Source organism: Pongo abelii, chromosome X, assembly GCF_028885655.2.
Source record: "Pongo abelii isolate AG06213 chromosome X, NHGRI_mPonAbe1-v2.0_pri, whole genome shotgun sequence".
Classification (NCBI taxonomy): domain Eukaryota; kingdom Metazoa; phylum Chordata; class Mammalia; order Primates; family Hominidae; genus Pongo; species Pongo abelii.
The window spans coordinates 71365123-71377085 of NC_072008.2; the positions used below are offsets into that span (position 1 = coordinate 71365123).

At 42.9% G+C, this 11963-nt stretch overlaps 1 protein-coding gene across 15 annotated transcripts in view; it reads right to left on the reverse strand.

The window, feature by feature from the left end:
• The window catches only part of EDA2R (ectodysplasin A2 receptor), a 44903-nt gene extending 37202 nt beyond the window's left edge, over nt 1-7701 (reverse strand). For 3 of the 15 annotated variants that reach the window (XR_010138941.1, XM_063721095.1, XM_054544673.2), the window contains exons 1-2: nt 7580-7690; nt 6469-6581 (exon numbers count right to left, since the gene is read on the reverse strand). The gene's annotated coding sequence lies outside the window, so the exon portion shown is untranslated. Of the gene's footprint in view, nt 1-6468; nt 6585-7372; nt 7511-7579 lie in introns of those variants that run through there. The other 12 variants (XM_063721093.1, XM_063721092.1, XM_009234933.4 and 9 more) reach the window with 7 other exon arrangements.
• Between the last annotated feature and the right edge of the window lie 4262 nt (nt 7702-11963).

The window sequence follows — 11963 nt, forward strand, 5'->3', positions numbered from 1 at the left end:
AAAGGAGCACAGTTTGGTAAAAGAAAAGAAAATGCACTGTTTTTCAATTATTTTCAGTATAGAGAAGTTGAAGGGGACAGAGGAATATTTCAATGGTAATGCCCAACAAGCATATACAATATGTAAAATATAAGTTGAAGTTGGAGATGTGTCAAATGCATAAAAACACCAGAATAACAGTTCTTGCTTATGGCTGCGCATCAGAATCATATAGAGCACTGAAAAAAAAATCCTATGCTCTAGATTAATTAAATAAAAACCTCTGGGGTTTGATAACCACTGGCCTAAGTAAATCATGGCAGAAGTTAAATCATGGGTAAAGAAGAATGGCTGGGTGCAGTGGCTCCTGCCGGTAATCCCAGCACTTTGGGAGGTTGAGGCAGGTGGATCACTTGAGGTCCGGAGTTCAAGACCAGCTGGCCAACATGGCGAAACACTGTATCTACTAAAAATACAAAAATTAGCCAGGCATGGTGGTGCACACCTGTAGTCCCAGCTATTTGGGAGGCTGAGGCAGGAGAATCGCTTGAACCCGGGAGGCAGAAGTTGCAGTGAGCTGAAATTGTGCCACTGTACTCCAGCCTGGGTGACAGAGTCAAACTCAGTCTCAAACGAAGAAGAAGAAGAAAGAAGAAGAAGAAGAAGAGGAAGAAGAGGAAAAAGAGGAAAAAGAGGAAGAAGAGGAAGCAGAAGAAGAAGAAGAAGAAGAAGAAGAAGAAGAAGGAGGAGGAGGAGGAGGAGGAGGAGAAGGAGAAGGAGAAGAAGAAGAAGAAGAAGAAGAAGAAGAAGAAGAAGAAGGGGAAGGGGAAGGGGAAGGGGAAGGGGAAGGGGAAGGAGTAGGGAAGAAGGAAGAAAGAAGGAAGGAAGAAGAAAGAGGAAAAAGAACCAAACATTGAGGGTCACTCATACTTGAAGCTGGAAGAGGAGGAATACATGACAGAAACGAAGAAGGGGAAGCCAGACAAGAAAAAAAAAAAAAAAAAAAAAGAACCTTGATAGGGTAGTATAGGACAAAGCTTTAAGAAGTAAGGGATGAGTAATGTGTCAACTATTGATGCTGGGACGTGGAGGAGGCCAGGACTGAGGATGTGTCATTTTTATTTTATTTCATGGGCATGTGATAAAAGTAAATTATCTTTTTGTGTTTAAGTATACTAAAATCTGTGCCTGGAATAGACATAATGTAGAGACCACAGGTGGGTACTACAGTTTTTAATGGGCTACTTTCAACATTTCCAAAGTGGCTGAAGAATTTTAACTGTTAGTGATAGCAACATCTGGCCGAGCAATGTCAGGAATGGTATATCAACAGAGGAGAATGAACCTGCGCAAAATTAAAGAAGTCTCATCTATTCTCCTTTGTCTTTTATTCTAGCGCACAGAGCAAGAGGTAATGCCCCAGCTGGGGTAGAAAAAGAAAAAAAAAAATCCTTACTAAAAGCTGTTGTCATTGTACAGACAAAATTAATAACCAACTGAACTGGGCTACTTCCACTTGGCCGAAAGTAAATGCTAACCATATGAGTCAATTCTTTTGCCTTCAAAACATATGCGTACGTGCACACACACAACAAACAAAGCACAAACCTCAAAAGACAAATACAACTTAGAAGACTGTAAATTAAAAATATAAATATTTGGTTACTGTTTGGCAACTGCTGAAAAATAATTGTTAAACGAATGGGGAAAAGAGACTGTGTAGCCAAGAATACAAAGATACCATTATAAAAGAAATAGGATGAAATTAAGAACAGCAAACTCTAGGCTGATTTTGAGGGAAAACGTTCTTCTACTGACTGCTAAAATACTCTTCCCAAGTGCGAGCAAAAGCACAGAAACTACCCTGGATTATGTTCAAGGGTAAAATGAGATAATGTATGTGACAGTGCTGTGGAAACTCCAGATTGTGCTACGCATGTGAGGAGTTGCTATGATTGTTGTTACTATCCCACCCAGAGCTGGGGAACAAAGGGTATTGGAGACAAGCCCCAAGCCAGACCAGCACTCAGCTAACACCCGAAACCTCTTGCTTTGCTCTTCTGTTATCGTAGCCAAAGTGAGTCACTGGTCATGTACCAATCACCACAAGATTCCATAAAATTATGGTATCATAAAAAAATTAGTTACTCAACCAGCAGAACTGGAAGGGGAGATAAGCTGACTTCCCAAGAAGGCTTTTGGCTGAGTTGTCCCAGTTGGGAATTGAATTCATGGTATGATTTATTTGCAGGGCTGGGACTGGATAAAACTCAGTCAAGTACTCCAATTTCTGATTTCTATTAAGTTTGTTGCTCTTGCCCCACACTCCCTCCACCCTGTCCCATTTACCAAGCAATCTGGAATAGCTGTATCTGAAGATGTCAACAAGAACAGTCTTTTTTTTTCCCATGGCAATCAAGTACTCCATCCCATCCTCATAGGCCTGGGAATAAAATATCCTAAAGGAGCAGAGATACAAACCAGTGGGCATTTACAAGCACAACCCCGGTCCACATCCTTAACAAAGGACTGGAAGAATAGAATGAGAACTACAGAATGAGGCATGTCTGTACAAAATGAAATGCTGCTGCCAAAATATTTCTTCATTTTTTCTTTAGATGCCCAAGAAAAGGGAGAAAGGTATAGTACTTTGTGAGGTTGTGGAGGGAAGGAGTGAGACTGATAACAAGAAGCCTATGACCTCATATGTAAATGCACATTCTTTGAGACCATTTTTAGACTCTGACAATCTTAGAGTCAAAGGGAGGTTTAAAATTAATCTTAGTCCCAGTGGCCTTTTGCCCAGTAAAGAAATACCATCCAGCTCTACTTGAAGTCCTTTAGTAACAGGCACCTCAGTACTCATAAGACAGCACATTCCATCATTTGTTTTTTTTTCCTCCTCTTTGGCAACCAGTTAAAACTTCAAACTATCAGATAATTGAAAACATATAGTCATGGGATCCTAAAAGTATTATTCAGGACAACTTAACCCCATTCCCTGATGATCTAAGATGAGGAAACTAATGCTCAGAAAAGGGATAGAATTTTCCCAAAGTCACACAGTGGTCAATGGTAGAGCTAAAAGTAGAATTCAAGTCTGCACATTCAGGGCCCAGTGGCTTCTCTACTTCCCATATACAAAGATAGAAATTGGCCCAGCTTTAGGACCAATTACTCAGTGACTATACTACCAAGGCTCCAGCTTCTTTTTCCTAACTCTCACAGCCCAATAATGGCTCATTTTATCCTCAACAGAAACAATTCCAAAGGGTGGGCTGGGTCATGGAGAGGTAGATCATAGAAGGGAAGAAGTGATGCCCACTCTTTTTGGCTTATCCACAATGGTGACTAACAATCTCCTGGAAGTAGGACATCTCAGTGTCTGATTCCACCATATATTACATGGAAACTCCTTTATTTTTGAGAATAGCATGATGTCTTTTGGTGGTATTTGGAAGATATAATAACTGTCGTCATCCCAAGAAAGGGAGAATTAATTTCTGATCACTCAGCAACCACTTGATGAGTACTTTCTATGCTAGGCATTCTATTAGAACTTAGTGGCAAGAGAGAAAAACAGAGGTGAATAAACGATATTCTCCAAATTTAGGAGATTGCAGTCTGGTGGGGAACATAGAAAATATATACAGTAAACTCTAATCCAAGACAAAGTATAGCCATCCTCATATCTATGTGCACAAAATAATAGTAGTTGTATTTTACATACTGATGGTGAAACTTACCCATGTCTTTCCTGTTAAGCTCCCAAGAAGAGAATACATGGGTGGAGTTAGTTTCTAGAAAGAAAGCAGTGAAAAGCAGCTTCTGCTTCAATATGAAGCTTCAGCACTGAGGAATGGCTCCAAAAGATGACTCACTCTCTGCAGGAAGCATTCAAGTGGAGCAGGTCAAGAAGACATCTAAAGAAAGGAATTATCTCAAAGAGGAAATAACTGGTATAAGGTAATGGGAGGATCCCTCTTTCTTTTGACTCATTCTTTAGTGCCAGAGTTGGTGTAATTGCCCAGCTATCTATCACCTTAAACCCTAACAGCTGTGGAAAATGAAAAGCCATACTGAACTTGGAGTAAGAAAAATGTGTCTTGCAGTTCTGGCACAGATGCTTACTAACTAAATGATCTCTAGCAAGTTTCATTTTCTCTAGGCCTGTTTGGCCACCTGTATAATATATATAAATAAATCTGCAATTCACTTAGTTGGGGATAAGGAATCAGTGGGATGATGGATTTGAAAGTATTTAGCACATAGTGGAAAAAATGATTTATATTCTTTAATTTTTTTTTTTGAGATAGGGTCTCACTTTGTTGCCCAGGCTGGAGTGTAGTGGCATGATCATAGCTCACTGCAGCCTCAAACTCCCGGGCTCAGGAGATTCTCCTGCCTCAGCCTCGCGAGTAGCAGGGTCTACAAGTGCCCAGCACCCAGTGCCCAGCTATTTAAAAAAATTTATATAGACAGGGTCTCGCCATGTTGCCCAGGCTGGTCTTGAACTCCTGGGCTCAAGCCTTCCTCTCGCCTACGCCTCCTAAAGTGCTGGGATTACAGAAATGAGCCACCCTTCCTGACCAGAAAAAATAATTTAAAAAATAATAAATTACAAGGAATTTTGTCACATTTACCCATCCTGTTCCTTTTGCAGTATTCCTCATCACTATGAAGACATACTCATACCCCAATTTATATACTTCAAAACCACAGAGTCATATTTGACTTGATACTATGCCAGATAAGAAATGATACAATTATCTGAGCTGTTTGACCTGGGAGTAGAAGATGCAGGGGGATCTGATCTCTGGTCTTCAGATCTCTGAAAAACTGTCATGGAAGAAAAAGAACAGACTGCTCTAGGTGGCCTCAGGGAGAATGACTAGGATATCCAGCTACAAGCTTTAGGAAAACTAAGTTCAGCTTAGCAAAAGGAAGAACTTTTAACAGTCCAAGGCTTTCCCTGAAGACAGTGGGCTCTCTCAGAAAGCAGTAAGGAAACTCCCTCTAGAAGTGTTCAAGCAGAGACTGGCAAGGATGTTTTAATGTGGAATCCATTAGGGTAAAGGAAAATTACAATTCATGAAATTCTACTTGTCAGGCACTGTGCTAGACCCTTGGCAGGAAATATATCTTTTAATCCTCCCAATAACACAATGATGTGAGTACTATTATCCCTCTTTTTCAGGTTAGAAAGCTGAGGCTCAAAGAATTTGACTACTTCTCATTGGGCTTACTACTGGCATGGTGGGTGGGAGGAACAATTATTTGTTGCATCTGTTTGGCATTAAATGCAGTAGTTCCTCAGACTGTGTGTAAAACACACACACACGCACACACACCCCACATACTTCTAAATGTTTTGTGGAAATACTGATCCTAGTTGGGAATGTCAGGTACATAATATGCTTAGGATCACAAACAGCAGATAAATAGCAGAACCAGGACTTGAAAATAGCTGTGTCTAGCTCAGAAGGTACATACCCTTTCTATTGCATTATCCACAGAAGTGAGATGGGAATGCACAGCCTTGTAAGGTCTAAGACAACCCGAAAAGATCCTGATTTTCTCATTCTTCCTTTTTCAATTCCATATAATGTATCAACTACAAAGTTCTGCAGATTCAACTTTTGTGATGGCTTGTTAAATTCATCACCTCCTTTCTATTCCCACAGCCACGACCTCAGTTCCAGGGCCTTGTTCCCTCTCTGCCCCTAGTTTATCCCCCCCTTGTGTTTTCCTATTCCAATCCAGCTGACTAACCTTTTACAAGATTACTCTTCCTAAAGCAAAGAATCTGACTTTTTTTTAAGCTCAAAAACTTTCAATGGTTTTCCATTGTCTGCCAAATCAAATCAAAACTCCAGCATCCACTGTCTTTTGCAGTTTACCACCAATCTGCCTTGGCAAGTTTAACTCCCATTTTTCCACTAATTGTACTCTAAAATCAAGCTCAGCTGGTGTTCTTTTCATATGCCCTGAGCTTCCCTGTCTTAAAGCAGTTGTTCCTGTTATTTTCTCTGCTTAAACTGTCTTCTCTATCTCCACCTGTTGAAATCTTATCTGTGTGCCACAGTCTATCTTAAATAATAATAGTTAATATTTATTGAGTGTTTATTTTGGGCCAGCCACTGTGATAAGTGTGTGCAAGTATTTTATATGGATTATCTCATCTAATCCTCACAACAGCCCGATGAGGTGGGTGCTATTATTATCCACTTTAGCCTGAAGTTAACAGAAACTCAGAAAGGGAGAAGTAATTTTATTTGTCCATGGTAACACAAGTTAAATGGTGAGCATGGGATCTGAACTCAAATAGTCTAGCTCTGGAGCCCTGAAAGGCGTTACAATTTCAAAAAAAGAATAAAAAAAACCTTTTTCTGATTTCGTATGGTTCAACTTGATACAATCCTTACTTGGCAGCCTCTAAGCATTTTTATTTAACTTTTAAAACCTCTCTTGTGTTATATTAATATTTACCTGTGTTTTTATATCCAGGATGAGACTGTCAGGCCCCAGTGGGCACAGCCTAGGTCTCAGACAGACATCTCACTGTCTCACACACGGTGGCACAGACTAGGTGCTCAGTGAGTCTGCTGAGTTGAAGGTATGTTGGAGTGAAGAAAAGAACAGAGGAGTTATCTAGGGAAGATGTTCCAAACTTTGCTGCCCCAGCCACCCAGCATGACATTGGCCAACGCTGCCAACACCTGTCTAAGTCAGACCCTGAAGTCTCTGTTTTCCTAGCCTGGTCTCTGGCGGGTCCCTTGTTGTCCCCCAGTTCTTGCAGCTTGCTGGGTCTTGGCCAGTGTTTGGGGTGAGGCAGGATGAAAATAACACTGCCCGGGGCTCAGCTTCCAGGAATGAGAGATCAAGTGAAACCAAGCTCGGCGGGTGAGGGGGTGGATTGAAAGCCCCCAAACAGAGCCAGCATGCTCTTTACACAAGCCCTGACTTGCCCTCAAGCCACGCGGGTTAGCAGTTCTGCTTTCCTCAGGATGCTTCAAAAGTCTGATCCACTGTCCCTGCCTTCACTAACACCCAGCCTCCTTCTCTTCTTTATCTCCCATCAACATTGAGCCACTAGATGCTCAATGTTGTTGGACACGTTCAGGCATGTTCCCAGAGGCAATGCAGGTCCAGTAAGAGCCTACGGGATCTGGCTCGCCAAGATCCTAGAGATGTCAGCCCAGATCCCTGGTACCTCAGAAAGCGCTCTTCGGACACAAATGCATGGACTGACAGCCAGCCACTGGGCGCCTTCCCAATTGTTCTGATTTTGCGGTACCCTAGCAGGATCATCCTGACCCGATTCTGTACTTCTGCACCTAGATGCCGCAGGTCCCAGCCGCCTTGCCACACCAGGGGGTGTTCCCACACTCACCCGGTAACGGACGAGTAGATGGCTCTTGCTCCCAAATGGGACTCCCGTACAAACCCACCTCAGCGCAGAGCACACATCTCACCCAGCCCCCGCCCGTCACGCCTCGCCCTTCACCCCGCGCCCCTCAGCCCCCGCCCCTCAGCCCCGCCCCTCAGCCCCCGCCCCTCAGCCCCCGCCCCTCAGCCCCCCGCCTGCGTACACACTCACAGTATATGAAATTCCTTGTAATCAAAGTTCCGCTTGACTCATTTCACATACACGTGTAGCAACAACAGCCCAAACCCTTCTTTCACGGTAAGCTTACCTCTTCCGCCCCCGTGAAGTTCCTAGAGCAGCTATTGGACTGTTTGAGTGCCTAGGCGTGGCTACGAAAAGAAACTGCCTTTGAGAGGCACAATGTGAGGCTGAAGAACAGTGACCCAGCCACTGGTATGGCAGAAGCTGCAAATCTCCTGGGACTGAAGCGGGGGCCAGAGAGTAGAGGGCCAGGGAGTTGGGTCCAGAGAAAGCATCAAGTTGTCTCTTTCACAGCTGAATGCAGTTCAGCTCATCAAAGTTTATTCATGACTTAGCAGGCTTGGAGTTTGACAGGGAAAATTATTGTTGGAAAAGTCAAAATTTTCAGACACATGGAGAAGCCACTTTCCAGCTCTGGGTCTGCCTCAAAAAAATACTCCTCCATTCAGAAGGGTAGGTAGGATTGTGACAGGAGGAAGAGAGCAGACATGAAGCAGGGAAAAGACCACTAAAAATAAAGGAAAACTGGATTCAGCACTCAGCTTTGATCATCCATCTTCTCTGGGCCCCTGAGTGTCTGTACAAGGAGGGGGTTGAACTACGTAGTCTCTAAGGGCACTTCAAACAATGACACTTTGGGAGTTTATTAATCTATGATCTCAGAGGCAGCGGTGGATAAATCCCGAAACGTTACTAGTCCCTGACCTTGAAGAGCTTGCAGAGCTGGGAAGATAAAATAGACTGGACAGAGTCAGAGAATTAAGGGCCAAACTATGAGGTGCAGACTGGAAGGGTTTGGGGGCCAGTAGGAAGAAGGAGTAAAAAAGAGTCTGACAAGGAAAGCAAATGCTTTTCAATAGATTAGGAGGTTTTAAAAGAGGTCAAAGAGGAAATAGCATAATGGGTAGAGGAAAAGAAAAGCTTGAGCCAAGGTATGGGGGAGAGGACCAAGAAATGTGCCGTTATCAGTCTCTGAGGGGCCCCTCCTGTATTGGGCAGAGGCTATATGCCAGCTCAGGGTGGGGTCTCAGTAAAGCAGCTGAAAAGCCTTTGGTGGGAAAGGGCTGAATAGGCCCTAAGCTGAAGTAGAAAAAGTCCTAAATGAACTTCATATCTGTCCCCTAGCTAGAGTTAAGACCAGAATAGGCTACTGTGGGCTCAGGCCTAGTAGGAGGGAAAACTGCCAGAATTGGAATCCTAGGTCTGCCACTTACTAGCTTTGTGACCTAAGGCAAGTTACTTAACCACTCTGTGGCTCAGGATTCTTTTCTGTAAAATGGGGAAAATAACAATCCCTTACTCATAGGGTTGTTTTAGGTATTATATGAGTTAATATACAAAATAGTGTTCATATGCGTAAGGAGCTTAGAATGATTTCTGGGACATAGTGGTATAGAAGTGTTTATTAAATATAAATAAATACATGAATGCACTTTAGGGCCCTCTGAAATCATCTGTGAGATTCAAATGAAAATAGCTACCCTGGGTACCTCCTAATTCCGTTCTGTCCTTTCCTAGAAAACAGGACCTCTTCTTTTTCTCCGTCCTTTCCTACCCAGAGAGGCTGAATTACAGACAGTTCTGAAACTTTAGTGTAAAGAACCCTAGCTTGGAATTTAGATGTCTTAACAAAACTAAGTGTAACATCATGTAAATCTCTTCCTCTCTCTTAGGTTTCCTTTCTGCATCTGTACCCTGAAGAGACTGTTGGACTGGGTGACCTTGAAACTCTAGAGCCCTGCTTCTCTCACATTAATGTGCACACAAATCACCTAAGGATCTTGTTAAAACACAGATTCTGAGTTAGCAGCTCTGGTGTGGGACTAAGACTCTGATTTTCTAACTTCTTCCAGGTGATATTGATGGTGCTGGGCCACAGACCATAGTTTTAGTAGCAAAGGTCTAGAAGGTCGACAAGAATAACATTTACTGAGCATCTATAAATCATGCATATGTATCCCTTTATACCTTACAACCATTCTATGAGGTTAAAGTTACTATCCTCATTTTGTAGATGAAGAGGCTCCTTGTACTCTGTGATTCTGCCTGGAAGTACAGGAGGAAACTTGAGATAGAGGTACCAGGGATATGTCAGAGTCCACAAGCTATTGTGGAAAGTGATTATAAGCAGCAAATATGAAACCACTGTCCTCCATCATAACTTGCCCAATAATACTATAAGAGTTAGCTGGCCCTCACTAAGCACTTGCCAGGCACTGTTCAAATTTTTTCCATGAATTAATTCATTTTATCTTCACAATCGATGAAGCCACAATCATCAGAATTATCCTCCCCTCTCCTTTTGCTCACACCTCACATTAAACCCATCAGCACATCCTATCAGCTCTGCCTCCTGCCTCAGAGATAAACTCTGAATTTCACCAATTTCTTAGCACCTTCACTGCAACCACTCTGGTGCAAGCCACAATTACTTTTCACCTGAATTATTGCCATATCCTCCAATAGCTCTCCTTGCTCTTGTCCTTACCCCACTCCAGTCAATTCTCAGCAGAGCAGCCAGAATGATCCTTTCAAAAGTACATCAGTCTAAGTCTGTCCAAGCAATTCTACTGGTTGGCTTCTTATTCAGCAGAAAACCCAAAATCCTTAACTATGGTCTATAATAGTCTACAATCTATCCCATGCCATCCCACCCTCACTAACCTGCCCCTCTATCTCTGATCTCATCTCTTACCACTTGCCTTGACCACCATACCCAACCCCAACTGCCGGCCTTGATATTTCTTCCAACACTCAAAGCATGCTTAAGACTCTGGTCTTTGCACTTGCTGCTCCTTCAGCCTAGCCAATTCTTCCCCTAGATATCAGCATGGCTCCTTTTATCACTTCCTCCATATCCCTGCTTAAATGTCACTTTATCAAAGAGGACTTTCTTGAATATCCTAGCTAGAACAAGCTAATGGGATTGCCTAGGCCTTTTGAAATCCACTGGGTAGGTGAGCTTTTTCTCAGCATAGCCCCAGGACCTCAGGTGCAGTGTGGTGGTGAGTAGGGTTAAGGCTCTCAACTCTGCTCTCTATGGGGGAGCCACTCTAGCTCCATGTGCTTGTGCAGCAGAACTAAGTTTGGATCAGCTAATTTCTTGGGGGCTTTCCACAGCCCCTCCTTTTGTGATAAACAGGAGTCACTTCATGAACCCAAACTGAGAACTATCAGTACAGAATTTCTCTGCCTACACTCTACTGCTGGGACCAGCCTAACCTGATAGCAGGATAGGCAGGACCAGCCTCCACTCTGCTTATCTCTGGGGCCAGACAGATTCTGGGGCTCAGTGAGATTCAGGGCTCTCTGATGCCACCCCTCAGCTCTCTCTCAGAGGTTACTTAGGGTCACTCAGGGGAATACTGGCCTTGGCTGTGTCTCAGAGAATCCTGGGTAGCCTCTAATTCTAGTGTCCAACAATGGCAGGACCACTTTTCATGAAGGAGCTTCATGGTTATCCAGGCAGAATGGGGCCCTTATAGCTCCTCTCAAGACTGGGACCAGGGGGCAGAAAAAGACTAAGGGGATGCTGAGGCCTGTGGGGCAACCCCTGTAAACTCAAACATTGCTAAGGATGTCTGTGAACAGAGTATCAGCTTCTTGTTCTCTTTAGACTGTGAGATGTGTGTAGATAAACTTGGCCATAAATGTCTGCTGCAGTGGTGTATACAGGCTTAGGTCTTCTGAATTAGAAAGCTGGGGTATAAGAGTTACTTCTAGCCATGGGAATTTCCAAACTTCAGTTAGATTCTAGCACAGTCCAATAGTGTTATCTCTCATTTTAAATAATCTTCTATTCCACTTGCCCAAGATGGCTTTTAAAATTCACTCTTCTTAAGTCAAGTGCTCAACACAGCTCCCAAACTCCTAGCAGATGACTTCACCTCCAGTTTCACCGAGAATTTAAAAGGGCACGAATCTTGAAGTCTGAACAACTTCTGACCTCTCCACATTCAAGTTCATCCTTTCTTACCTCAGAGTTTCCTCCTGTCCCTCCTGTCTCCATCTGTGTTTACTCCTGTCTATTCCATTTTGCTTTATATGTATCTTCATGGTCTTTCTTCTTCTGGCTCTTTCTCCTAAATTGTCTTTCCATTCTGAACTAAGACTAATTCTTTTCATATCCTCACCTCCACCTCTTCATTTCCAAACTCACTACATTTTGCTCTTCTCAAGGTCACCCATGATTTCCATGCTATCAAACCCATGGATTCTTCTGTTTTCTTATTCGAATTATCTAAAACATCCAACATTGTCTGGATTCTTTTCTTTCTGACTCTCTTCCCTTGACTTTCATGGAACTAATGTCTTCTAGTTTCACTTATTTCTTTACAGCATTTTCTGGATTCTC